The sequence below is a fragment of the Cannabis sativa genome, chromosome 2 (genome assembly GCF_029168945.1).
Source record: "Cannabis sativa cultivar Pink pepper isolate KNU-18-1 chromosome 2, ASM2916894v1, whole genome shotgun sequence".
Taxonomy (NCBI): domain Eukaryota; kingdom Viridiplantae; phylum Streptophyta; class Magnoliopsida; order Rosales; family Cannabaceae; genus Cannabis; species Cannabis sativa.
The window spans coordinates 55,337,077-55,352,346 of record NC_083602.1 but is presented as its reverse complement, the minus strand read 5'-3'; positions in this window follow the sequence as shown (position 1 = coordinate 55,352,346).

Sequence of the window (15,270 nt, the reverse complement as noted above, 5' to 3'; positions counted from 1 at the left end):
ATTTAATACCTAAATACATATCAATACATACACACATATATTAGTATATACACTCACATACACATAGCTATTCACCTACACCCACTTATACACATACACACACATACACATACACATAAACTCACATACACTTATACACACCCATACATACATATATACATATATATATGTTTACATACATATATACATACATACACACATATATACATACATATTTACATGCATACATACATTCATATATACATACATACACATACATATTTACATACATATATTCATGCATACATACATACATACATACATATATAAATACATACACATACACATATATACCTACATACATACATACACATACACAAATATACATACATACACATACACACATATACGTATATACACTCACATACATATATATACATACATACATACACATACACATATACAAACATATCTACCATATACACATACACATATATACAAATCTAAATATTTAATCAATAGAAAAAAAATAAAAAATACCTTGAACAGGTGCGTTGGGCGGTGCGGTGATGCGGACGGTAGTGGTGGTGCGGTGGTGCAGCCGCCGGTGGTGTCGTCGGAGTGTGGTCAGATTTTTTATTTGGGGAAAAAAATAATGGGAAATTAGAGGGATTGAGTGGGGGAGATAGATTTTGAGAGAAATTACAAAGATTGAGAGAGATTGAGAGGGAAAACAAGAGAGAAGGGGAGTGGGCTTGAGAGAGAAAAGGAGAGGGGGTGAGGGGGTGGCTGCTGTTTGCAGAAAATGAAATGGAGGGGAAGAAAGGGGGCTTCGAAGCCCCTGATACATATCACATCTTTTACCGGCGCATCCAATTGCGCCGGTAAAAGTATTAAAAAAAAATTATTTCTGACCTAAGGCAAAACGCGCGTTTCACTTAACACTTTTGCCGGCGCATAAGTGCGCCGGCAAAAGTGGCCCCACCTACCACATAAAACCCACGCGGGAATTTTCCCTCCAATAATTTTGGTTACTTTTACCGGCGCAAATGTGCGCCGGGAAAAGTATAAATGCGCCCCAAAAATGAAATCAAAGGCGACAAATTCTCGCGCCTAATGTTTTCACGTTTTACTGGCGCATTTAACTTGATAGCGCCGGTATAGATATGTTTTGCCGGCGCACATATGCGCCGGCAAAAGTAAACCCAAAAAAAAATTGGGATTCCAAATATTTGTTTGTGTCGACAACTTTTGCCGGCGCATGTCACCAAATGCGCCGGCAAAAAGCCCTTTTCTTGTAGTGTCTATAATTAATTACTAAAACTATTTATATTTTTCTATTAAAAAAAAAACTCTTTGTATTCTAGCTCTTATTCCTTTGTCTATATATATAAGTTAAAATTTTGTTGACATTCATAATTTTTAAGTTTTTCTTATGTTTTGTTTTGCTTTCTAACTTTTTATGCTTTATTTTTATATTTCTTAATATGGCTATTAATTTTTGAAGATTTTATTATGTTTTTCTTTTCATCTTTTTTCTAATTCTTAATGCTCTATTTTCAGGTTATTTATTGGCAAATCTCTCAAATAGATATTTTGCACCAAAAACTATTAGGTAATTTTTTTCTTGCTTTGAAAGATTATCACTAATCTTTATTTGTTTTTATTTTCATCATATATCTCTCTTTCTACTATTTTTTTTTTTTGCTCCATTCTACTCTTTCTTATAAATTTGATTTTCATAAGTTTAAATTTTTCATTTTCATCTTCTATTTTGATTTTTTGTTGTTTATATATATATATATATATATATATGTATATAAACTATCCGAATCCCATCTCATAATAAGACATAAAACCATAATATCTTTAATTTGGATAACAATTGGAAGTAGTATTACAAATTCTATTTAGTTTATGAGGAAGATTTTCAATCTTTAAAAATAAAAAAGTTTAATAAAATTTAAGCAATTTATCAATATAATTAATATATAATGCCACATTACTTTTTTTAAAAATTTTCTTTACAGATATATATAGATAGATTGTAATAAAAATCTGCATACATTATTTAAATTTCTATATTCATTATATATTATATTATATAATTATATAAAAAAAGACAAATAAAAGTGACATGGCGAACTTTATGAATTTTTTTTTTTCTTATTTCTTGACATCTCAATTTTTCTTATTATTTCATTATTTTTTTAATAAATTTTTACTAAGTGTCCGTTTCAATTTAATTCCTTATTATTAGCCTACATAATTTACTTAATTTATAATGGGTTTATATGAAAATAAAGTTTAACATTATTTCATTATTATTACCCTACGTTTTAATATAAATTTTCAACGTTAAATGACTAACCCTTTCTCATTCCCACTGTTTCATTTATTAAGAATGAAATATTTATGTTTTATCAATTATTATGATAAATTTTATCTAAGAAAGAAAATTATGACTGATTAATAATGAGTAATTACACATTTTGATTTAGATCTTTATATATTAAAAGTGCCTATCTAACGGCATTTCTTGGTTTAACATTCTTGGTTTAACAGAATATACTTAAAAATAAAAGAATATTCTGTTAAATTTAACGATTAGTTTGATCTCCCGTTAAAAAATAAACCCAATAATTAAACCCAAAAAATTAAACAATCTTTTAAATATTAATAATCTCTTTTTAAATTAAAAAAATCATCTTAGCCACATATCTCTCTAACAAACCTATCTTGGAGAATATTAATAATTTTTTTATTTATTTTTTAAAAAAGAAAAATATAGATAAAATATCTAGAAAAGATAATATAGAAGAAGATTGATTGTGTTGGCTTAGAGATTTTTGGGCTTGGGCTTAAAAAAATAATAATAAAAAAAGATGAAATGGGCTGTAATTAGTATTTACCTTATATGTTTGTGCTTATTTTTAGTTTTATTTTTAATTTTACCACCAAGAGGAGAAGGTTGAAAAATATTAGAATATGAAAATATTATTGGTGCTTATTAGTAATTTGCAAAGAATGTGAAAGTCTATAAATATATAGTTGTGTAGCTATTATTAGATATGAAATGAAATAATAGAACTTTTTTCAATTAGAAGATTAATGTACATTTTACTATTAAAACATACATTATTATAACACAACTATGTTTTACTTACTAAATATACTGACACATATTTTATTTTTATAAAACAAATCGTTCAAATAATTATACTATTTTAATTATTAATTAAAATAAAAAACTAAAATATTAAATAAAACTAACACTACGTGGCTTGGCACGTAACAATCACCTAGTATATAAATATGTATAAAAATATAAACATTGTATACTTGTATATGGATATGTATGATATGGCAATGGCATCCTAAATCTTCTACAACTATTTATTTATTTCTAATTTTTAATTTTTATAGTATTGTCTTCCTTTTTTTATTATCTTCAATTTTTAATTTTTAATTATTACTTTTTATTTATTATCTTCAATTTTTTATAATAATAAATTAAAAATAATAATATTTTACTAATTCATTAAAAAAATAATAACATGATAATAATAATTTATAATAATGAACTAATGTTTTATACCAAGTTAACAATGGTAATAGTTAACTAATAAATAAAAAATTATTGACAAATAATATTAATTCATACTTTGCTATATATTAAAACATTGTCATTTGTCACTATAGAATTTATTGTCTTTCAAATTTCCTTAATTTTAATTTACATTATTTCTCACTCTTCCTCTCTCTCCCTCATTCTTATACATATTTGTAAGTCTTAACATTTTATTGCCAATTAATTTTCTAGCTTTTCTCTTTGTTTCATTTTGTTATTGTAAAACCATTTTGATGTTTATTTGTGTCATTTGTCATTTTTTTTTTGTTCCCACTCCTTTTAATTAGTTTCTAAATAATAGTATTTTAATAATATTGTTCATATGTGTAAGATAGTCAATAATTCTAATTTTTTAATGTGTTTATTATAAATTATTACTTTCAACGACTTATAATTTAATATTTTCTTAGATGCATGCAAAAAAAAAAAAAAAAACGAATTTAGTTAATGTGATGAAGATAATAATTAATAATTTTCTAATTTTAGAGTGGAATAAAATTTCAAAAAACATATCATATATATTTTTTTATAAATACTTTACTAAATTTTGGTATTTTTATTTTTGATACTAATACTATATACACAAATGAGTCTGAATTATTTATGTTGAGAATTTCATGTATTAATTATCTATCACTCAAAAAAACTTCAAATGTAATTATTATACATTAAGAAACATCATCTTCAACAAATTTTATAATTTTGTAACTCATTTGAATCATTTTACCTCTTATATAATAATGAGTTATATTTTGCCAATTTTAATATGGGAGTAGATTTCAAAAGACAAATCATATATATATTTCAAATATTTGCGCTACTTTTTGGTATTTTTATTCTCTATACTAATACGATATACATAAATGACTATGAATCATTTTCATGCAATAATTCTTTCACTAAAAAAAAACTTCAAATATACTTTTTCAAAATTAAGTAACATCATCTCCAACAAAATTCATAATTTGGTAATTACTCATTTGAATCATTTTTCTCTTATATCAATGCCATTTAAATTCATAACCTTTTATACTTATCTATGTTTTTTTTTCTTACAATATTTCTTTAATCTTACTTGACTTTTGAATTCCACTAACAAATTGCCAATCTCATATGATTCAAAGAAAATATTTATTGGAAGTAAAAAAATATATATTAATGACAAATATTATTACTTTTTTGTAATAATTAATATTCAGCTTAATTGAAACATAAATATAAAAGAGAAAAAAAAAAAAAAAGACAAAGATACTGATGTTATTATATTCCAATATTTTTTCATATAACAATTAAAACAACATTAGACATATTATATATATAATATATATAAATATAACTGAATATATATATAAATATTTCCACAAAGGTATTTTTTTTTTTAAAAAAGAAATATAAGAATTAAAAGTGCATAAATCTCATATCATATATATTTTTAAAAATATTATTAACTAAATAAATATAATTTAATAAAAGTGAGAAGATGAGAGATACAATCAAAAAAAAAAAAAAATCAATCAATTTACATATATTCTTTAAAGAAAATAAAAATACATTTTATAATTAGTAACATAATAATTTTATATTTCAATTTTATACCTATCTATAAGTTAATACCAAACAAATATAAAGAGAGTTACTATCATCTCTATTCATCATTGTCCATCATTCTCAAACTCTTGATCTTTTTACTATATATTTTTATTACATGTAAGCACAATATTTTTCTTTCCTAATTCTAAAAAAGAAAAACAAATAAAATTCTAAACATACAAGCAATTTGATTTTTGATTTTTTAGAAAGTACAAATTAATTAATAAGGTGGCATCCTACTTTTTATTTTGTGGTATTTATTTATTTTATTAAACTCTTAGTGAGTTTGTGGTTTTTTTATATAATTTTGTATACATCGAATATTAATATATCATCTTAGTAATTTGTTTAAGTAAAAATCTTACATATTTACAAATTATGTTAGGGTTATAAGTAGTATAAATCATTTCTTTATTGATCAGTTCAATTTGTCCAAAAATTAGTAGTATTTTTCTTTTATTTTATATAAGTGATTGAATACTTAAATCTTGCTCAATTAAGTGATTAAATTTAATAGATATCTAAAAAATTATTTTTACATTTTTTTTATACACTTGATAATTTTTCTTAATTATTTATAATTTTGTTATTTAATAATTAGTTTCTATATACATTAATTAGTGTATGTATATAAGTAAATAATTAAAAAAAATTGAAAAGTATTAGATTTAATTTTATTGATAATTAAGAAATAAATTTTAAAATATATAATTTCAAAAAAATTTATTAATCCATTCCCTAGTATACTATAAAACAAAACAGAAATATATTGTACAACAAAATCCATATACCAACAACCCACAACAGCTCATCAAAAATTAAAAAAATCGACATAAGTTTAAAATAAAAAATATTTTAACAAAACTAATATAGATATACTATAATCATTAAGTAATTTGCTTCTAATTCTAAAAAAATATGAAAAAAAAATTATTGATTTTTTTATATGGAATAAGACAATATAAATAATAAATAATTTAGAAGAGTCATTTGCTACAAGTTTTGAAATGAGAACATTTATTAACATAGTCTTATGATTTGGGACTATTTACTATAATTTCCCGAAAAAGTAGAAAAATATGCTTTTTTCAAAAAAAGAACAAAAAAAAAGGAAAGTAGGCCTTGGAAAAGAGGGAGCCTTGTGCAATGGCCCACGCTGTCTAATACTTGGGTCGACCCCTGCGTAGTAGTCGTGCCAATAATATCAATATTAATTAAATAATAAAAAATATAAATCATAAATTCAAGGTAGGTTGAATCCATATGGGTGGTTGGGCCTCCATTTTTGAAATTATTGTTGAATCTTCATCATCTAATAATAATGTAAATTTTTTATAGCTGTTATCTCCGAGATTGTAGATGCCACAATCACAAGGAAATCCCTGAGGACCGTATGAGATTAAATCAGTGTCATGACTGAAATAGATGCAATTTGATTTACATCCAAGAAAGTTTGATGCACGCACATATATTGAAGAGTTATCTCCTAGAAAGAGAGCAACATCTCCTAGACTTTTAACTATAACCCTTTTTACTCCTCCATCAACAAAATCCAATTTAAAAATATTTACTTTTGTAGTACGTCGTATCGTCAAACTATCGTTCCATTCACAACGTCTTAACACTTGTAAAATATCTCCCTCAAATGACTTCACAATATAAGACTTGATACCAAACCAATTGTCAGAATGATTCCAAGTTACTTTTGTACCACAGTATGGCTCACGACTATCATAAGATGAAAGAGTGTCATGATTATGATTAAGAAAATAAAACTTATTGCTATTGAACAATATATCACTAAATATTTCTTCATTTGGATCAATTTTTCTCCAAATATTATCTCTCCCGGGACTTATAGTGGCTATTTTCCAACAATATAAATAAATGACCACAACCATATAATCATTTGGATTTATTAATGGATCTGCAGTGATTGTCGCTTTGTAAATATGTTGATCACAATATTCTCTCATATCTTCCAATCCTTCAAGATCCCCATCTTCAACTTCTGGAGGAAACAAACACGGAAGATTGATGATTGCACTATCATGATCTGTAGAGTAAGGCTTGTATAGTGTAACCGTGAAATCACGATTCACAGTTAGTAGCCATCCTTGTGATGATCCTCCAAAACGCTTATCATAAGGTATATGTAATTTGGATATTTCTTTGAACTTATTAGTCATTGGATCATACATATCCCAAGTATGTTGTTTTCTATTAGGAACCAAAAGCATGGGAACTTGGTGTGAAGTCTTCATCAAGCATTTAGTTTTATTGTGTTTTATTATAGAATTCCATGAAACACACACACCATAGAATCCTAGAATATCTTTGAAAGACTCCAATTTTTCCAAAATTAAATCAAGAAGATGGCATGGTAATCTAGCCCAATCTAAAAAATAGAATAAAATATATATTATACATCAAAATTAACTATACTTTTTTTTTTCTTGTATGAAAAATATTTTAAAATTTAGTATTTATAATTATAGAGAAAATAATAGAAAGTAGAATATTAAAGGTATTATTATTTTGAGCATATATATGTATATAAATAGAATAACAAGGATATACCTGGGTGTACTGTCTTCTGCTTCTTTTTAGTAAGAGACATTGTCATCTTCTTAAAAATTGAGTTTTCTATCAAAAATTAGCATTTAAATATTTAAAATTTAAGAAAGAAAAAGTAAAAAGAAAATATAAATTACTTCATTAAATTAAAATGGTAAATAGATAATTTGAAAACATTCAAATTTGAAACTCCATATTTTATACTATCAAAGCCAAACTCACAAATTAAATTTCAGTGTTAGCTATATTCGAATATATATAATATATATTAGTTTTAATGATACTAAATTAACTCATTGTAATTCCATGAACCGGACCACTAAAACCTTAAAGATCTTAGTCAAAAAAAAAAAAAAAAAAAAAAAAAAACTTTAAAGATCAACACACACACGTACCTCAATTTCTTGAAAATAATTAATAATTTCAGTCTAATATATATTTATATGTATCTAGGGTTTAAAAATAAAACTTTGAAAATTTGTAGGATATATATATATATTTATATAAATAAAGTCGGAGAGAATTAATGAGAAATGAGGATAAGTACATGGATTTTGGCTATATATATATTTCCTAATTAAGCCATCCATGCAAATCTTATTCCTATTATTAAAACTATTATTACATTTTTTAATAGATTAAAATTATTATTAAGTTATCATATTTTAAATTTTTTTTAAAAAATAATATAAGAAACTATTTAAAAATTTAAAACAACTCCCGCATAATAATATAAGAAACTGGAAGACGTCAAATTATAAATAAAACAAAAAATGATATTTTTTTTAAAAAAAAATTGCTAAAAGGCACTAGTGCTTAGGTGTCATATTGTTATCGGTATAATTAAATATCAAGTCAAATATAACTTAAGAAAATATATTTTAGGGAATATCGCTAACTAATCGTAGGACGCTTCCTATAAAAAGTAGGGTTGAGCAAAAAATTCAAGAAACCGACCAAACCGAGTACACCGACCGTCTAAACACCAAAAAAATCGAAAACTGAAAAATCTGCCTGTGCACGGTCGGTTTTAGTGTCAATGGCAAACCGACCGATTAAACCGAGAACCGACCGAACATATATATTATACAATATACATATATAATATAATTATTTTTGTACATATTTAATGTACAAAACTAGTAAATATATATATATATATAATCGTTTAGGAAATAAAATCGGTAGCATTTATTTTTAAATAAAAGTAATTTATTATTTAAATTGAAGCAAATATCTTTAAATAAATAGTTATTCATTATTTGGGATATTTTCCGTTTTCAAATTATACATTTTTAGAATAATACTAAAAAATTAAGTTATATTATAATTAATCTTTATTTAGAATAATAATACTAAAAAATCAAGAATTATTGTCCTTAAATATAAGGAAACCTATAAAAATATTTTAATTTGGGTTAACTTTTACAAAAATACTGTCATATTGATTTTTTTTTTTTTAAGAATATTGTGTTTTTATAAAACAACAGTTGAACACAAAACAAGAACAACTAAAAATAACAGTGGGAGAATTAAAAAACAACCGTAGAACAACAATGAAAACTTAATGCAATACACAATATATTTTTAAAAAAGATATAGTATTTTTGAAAAAAAATATAGTATAAAAATTTGAATGTAGTGTAAATAATCCTTAAATAATTATATTTGAGAATCTTAATTTAGTCTAAAAACATGTATTTGATTTGTAGTTAATAGATATTGAAGATTATAATTTCATTTTGAATACTTCAAATTCACAAACAAAGGATTACTAATACGATATGTAATATTATTATAAAAAATATATATTATTAATCAATTAATTTAGATAAATTATAATGATAATAATAATCAAAATATTACCTTGTGATGTTGATGGTGATGAAGTAGCATTAGCATTACCCATTGAAGACTCAGAAGCTCTATATATTATTAATCTTCACAAATTCGACTAAATAGTTTAGGGTTGAAATTAATTATATATATATAGGCTATCTCCCTATAATTAAGAGCTTCTAATAAAATCGTTTTTTAATATATAATATGAGGATTAGGAAAGTGGATTTCTAAGGCAATTATTTTTAAAATTTATTTAATATTAAAATAGAAGGAAATATCTTTAACAAATAATTTATCATATTTTCTTTTTTGTATATATTTTGTATTTCTATGCATTTATAATAAATAAAGATATTTTGAGTGTTTTTTATTTTTTGTGAAAGCCATATTTAGAGTGTTTGATACACGAAATTTTCTCTAAATTAACCAACTATCAGTAATTAAAATTACACCTAATATTCAGTTTAAAAAAAAGAGAAAATTTTCTTTTTCCTTTTTATTTTTTTTTTTACAAAATACACCACAATTTGAGAGTTTATGAGTATGTGTGTCATGAAGATTAAAGAGTAGCTTCAGTTAATATTTCTACAAATGCATTATATATATATACATATATAACATGTATATAAATATTTAATTTATTATAGATGAAAAAGTAAAAACTATCACTTTGGTTATGAATAAGTTTATTGCTTTATTTTAATTTTTAACAATTAAGTTTTCGTTTTAATAGAAAAAGTTTCAAATCTAAATGTATATGATTATATTAAAAGTTCAATTTATAATTATATGTGTAGTGTATATAATAGAAAATTTTAAAATAATGGATGTCTTTGTTTTTAGTTAAATTTGCTTAATTTTGTGATATAAGCATATTTTTGTAGATAGAGAAAATAAAACGATAAATGGAAAGGTTACAAGCCCAAAGTGAAGCCCAATTAAAGTTGAAAAGCCTAGTTTATCCATAATGAAATTAGCCATTAGGTACTAACCACTACTGATGAAACGCGTGTGTAGTATACGATCGTGAATGCTAATATTTGTTTATTTTATTTTTTAAACATAAAATTATTTGTTTATTAATCTAACCAACAAATTATAACAAGATGAAATAACTGAGTTGAAGTCTTAAAAAAAAGTAAATAATATACAATTGAGTTAAAGCTTTTGTCGTTTTCTTACAATATAATAGTGAGGGAATTAAAAACAAAGGAAATCCTACCATTAAGTTTTAAATTAAAATTCCCTAAAAAAAAAAGTTTTAAATTAAAATATTGCTTCAAGACCGATTATTTGCCACATCACATGAACAGTTAACCCACTCTACCAACCAAGTAACTAACCCTTTTACTTGTATGTTGTTCCTGTTAGAAAATCTTTATATATTAAAAATGCTTATTTAACGAAAAAAAATGCTTATTTAACGGTAATTCTTGGTTTAACGATTTCCTTACACGATTAATATTAATAGAGTCAGTTAACGTTAAACGTTAACAAATAAATAAACCCAATAATTAAACCCAAAAAATTAAACAATCTTTTTTTTTTTAAATTAAAAAAAATATCTTACCCACATATCTCTCCAACAAATCCTACCATTTTCGAATTTTTTTTACACATCTTCATTCAAATTTCAACAAATAAACCCAATAATTAAACCAAAAAATTAAATAATCTTTACAATTAACTTACATATCTCTCTAACAAACTACAATTTTTGAAATTTTTTTACTTTCATTCAAATTTCAAAAAATAAACCCAAAAAATTTAACAATCTTTACTATTAACCCAAACACAACAAAAGCCTCTCTCTCTCTCAATTTCACCTACTGAAACAGATTTCATATTTCTTTCTCATCGATTGCAGGTTTGTTATTAATAACTATATTTAATTATAAAAGTATTTTTTTTATGACAGACTAAATCATAGCATACTGCTTATTGATAGACTCCACTGTCCATATTGTTATTTGTCATACTGTTATGTGCTTTACTTTGTTGATCTTTGATAATTCTTCTGTTGGTTGGATTGGAAAGGATTATTATATTGTCATTTGAGGAATGTACCTAATAGTTAATTGTATTTTGTTTATTCTGAAGTAACGATATGATTTCAAAGATCAAACCTTGTCTTTGTTTGAGGGTTTGTTGTACTCTTCTTTGTTTAAATGACGTTTGTGCTTAGAAAATTTGGCACTCGGTCCCTATCTCTTAAGGGAAAATTTGTGAATTTTGGCACTCCAATCTCTATTTTTGATTTGGCATTGTGATATTTTTGTTAAATTATAGATGGATGGGTTTTCTCATTGGCACTTACGGGTGTTCTAAGTTATGAAATGGGATTTTCAATTATTATCATTATGTTGTTTAATAGAAATCTCAATTATGCCATTGTTATCTTTAATTGGATCTTGCTATTAATCTTCATATGCTTTCGTACGTATAACTTTGACCATATAAAAAACTCTAAATCCAATTTTTATAACACTTTTTTGATTTCTGGGTGTTGTTATGATGAAGAAGTTTCTTGAGTTAATCATCATTTTGTTGTTTCTATCTTGGTTAACCTTCTTAATTACATTATGGATACTTTGATTTTTCCCTGTAATCTCTCTCTATCTCTCTCTCCTTTGCTAAAGAATGGTTAAATTATGCATACTAGATGAGATTTTGTTTGGACAGGCTGATTAATTCTTTTAATAAAGGATTGTCCCTATCAACTCAAGTAATACTTATCACTCAAAACATATCTAGAAGCAGTTATGGCATAAAGTACTCCTAATATATTCTCTATAAATGTTTAGTGATATGTCATATGTATAACTCGAAGATAACACAAACTTCTAGAACCAGTTATGTTTGGAGACGTAAAAAATATTTTTTTGTATTGCAGTACAACCAAAGCATACTCTGCACAGATATTTTTTCACATACACATATATACAAAAATTTCATATAATTATTTTCATAATTTTTTTTATAAAATTTCAAAATTAATATTATAGGAACATCGCTTTGTTCAAAATACTATGGAGAAGTTATCCGTCAAGAAAATTGCAAATGGACAAGATTAGATAAACCACTTTAACTTACTGCTTTATTTGAAGAGACACTCATTTCCTCTAATTTGTTCATGGTATTAATTTTTTTATAACCCTTTCTATTTTCCCTTGAGTATATTACAATTAATAAAGACAAAAATAATAATTAAAAAAAAATAAAATAATTATAAATACATCCAAATATTTATTATATTGTATAATGTTAATTATATATAAAAATAAAATAATTATTCATTAAAAAATATATTTATTAATTAGTAAATATTAAATTATTGTATTTTTATTAATTGAAATGAATTTTTTTATATATTTTATCATTACGTTATTTATTTTTATTCGTTATGTCATTTATATACACCATCTACATACAATTTATGTATAATGCATATATATATATATATATTATTGCTAATAACATAGAAATAACTCAGTTAAAAATAAAAAAATCGATATCACAGACTAAATATATATCATAATATTTTTTTTTTATAATAAACAAAATATTGATGATATTTAAATTTATTTATTAATTTAAAAATAGTATTCAAATTAATATAATAGAAGAGAATAATTCAGTCGCACCATTTTTTAAGTTATCAACATTACCCTCTTCAAGGGTAGTTATATTACTAAAGGAATAACATTAGAAGGTTAAACCTTCAAAACAAACAAGGTGATGTTTCACATTACCATTCCCTTGCTAGCATTAACTCATTTTAAATAGCCCTTAAATGACTTTTTATGAGTGTACAACAAAAACAATAAAATTACAAAAAATGTGAAAAAAGCATAAAATTTTATAACTTGTACATTTTGAAAATATATTTACACTAAATCATATATTTTGAGCTTGTTGAGTTATAATATTGTATTGTATTAAATAATAAATAACATTATATTTGGATAAAATATTGTATTATATTAATTATTATGACCATAAATTTTAATACAATGTGAATCATATTATTTAATATTATGCTATAGTTCTTCCAAATAAAAATATCTCCGCAGGTTTTCTGTCTTCTTGGAAAGTCAGTTGTCTCCCAAAAGAGCTTTCCTAAAGGGCCTAGGTGTCCATCCGGAAGGAGTCTTCAAGAAAGCTAGTCTTACTCTGAAAAAGACTTACAGATGGCTAGTTGTTTCGTCCTGAAAAGAGGTCCCAGATAGTTGACTCCAACTGTCTCTATTCCTATTGAGGAAGACCCTTCAGAATGTGTTTCAATTCATAGTCCCAAAAGTGGTCGCTTCATCTAGGAGCACTATAACTTAAGTTGGGAGGAGTTTGTTAAGTTTGGTCATAACTAACTTATACAACTTAGCACTTGTAGCCATCGACTTAATTAGGATCTATATCTTGAATCTATAAATACCACCAACACTTAGCTTTTTTAAAGAAGAACAAGATTTGATGAGTTTCGAGAGGTGATCTTGAGAGAGAAAGATTGCGAGGTAGAGAGAGAGAGGTACAAAGAAAAGAGAGAGATTGGGCTTGTGTTTTGTATGAAGAATCTTCTATGGATGAAAAAAAATTTGAGTAAGAGTGTGAGAGATAAATACTTTGAGAGAACCTAACAGAGAATCGGTCTCGACTGTATTATAGCCTGTTCTTGCTTAATCAGTAAAGAGAATTTCGGTGGTGTTCCAGAACTGGAGTAGAGCCATAAATTACATCGATCTATAGGACTTGAACAAGTATAAATTTTGGTGTTGATTTTATTATGCTATTGCTCTAATCGTTTTTGGTTTTAGATACTCTGTTTATCCATGCTTCTAATCTCCAGTAATTGTGTATGAATTATTAATCTTGTCATTATTAATTGTTTGTTAATTAAGTTTTAGTTGATTTAATTCTGCACTTTAGTTGTAATTTTCCCACAAATCAAAGCTTGGTAATCGATCAAGAATGTAGAATCAAGATTTTTTTTGCTGTGCAATTCTTGAAAAGGCAATTAACGGTGTCAATGGTGAGATTCAAATTGGAGAAGTTCGATGGAACAAATGACCTCGCACTATGGAGAGAACGTTTGAAAGAGATCTTAGTGCACTAGAAAGTCTCTAAAGTTCTTGAAGATGAGAAGTTACTGGCTAAGAAAAAAACAAAAGAGAAAGCAAAATGGAGAAGATAGCTTATTACACGATCATCATGTATCTGTCTAACAATGTGAGACGAAAGCTTATCGCAGAAAATACGGCTAAAGGGATTTGGAAAAAGCTTGAAGAATTCTATATGAAGCCATCAATTGTTAGCAAGATTAATTTTCTAGAAAGGTTATATGGTTTTAGAATAATTTCTTTTCTTTCTTTAGATGATAATATTGACAGGTTTAATAAGATTATTGTAGGATTGGCTAATATAAGTAATAAGGTTGATGAAGAAAGCCAGGCCATCATTTTGTTGAGATCTCTCCCAATCGCATATCAAGAAGTCAAAGGTGACATCAAATATGGTAGGCATGTGATTGCATTGGAGGATGTTCTTGCCGCACTCAAATAGAAGGATTTTGAATTATAATTGGGAAAAGAATCCAAGAAAGAAGAAGTGTATTTGGCAAGAGGGAGATCACCCAAGAAAGTAAGTTCAAAGAGTAA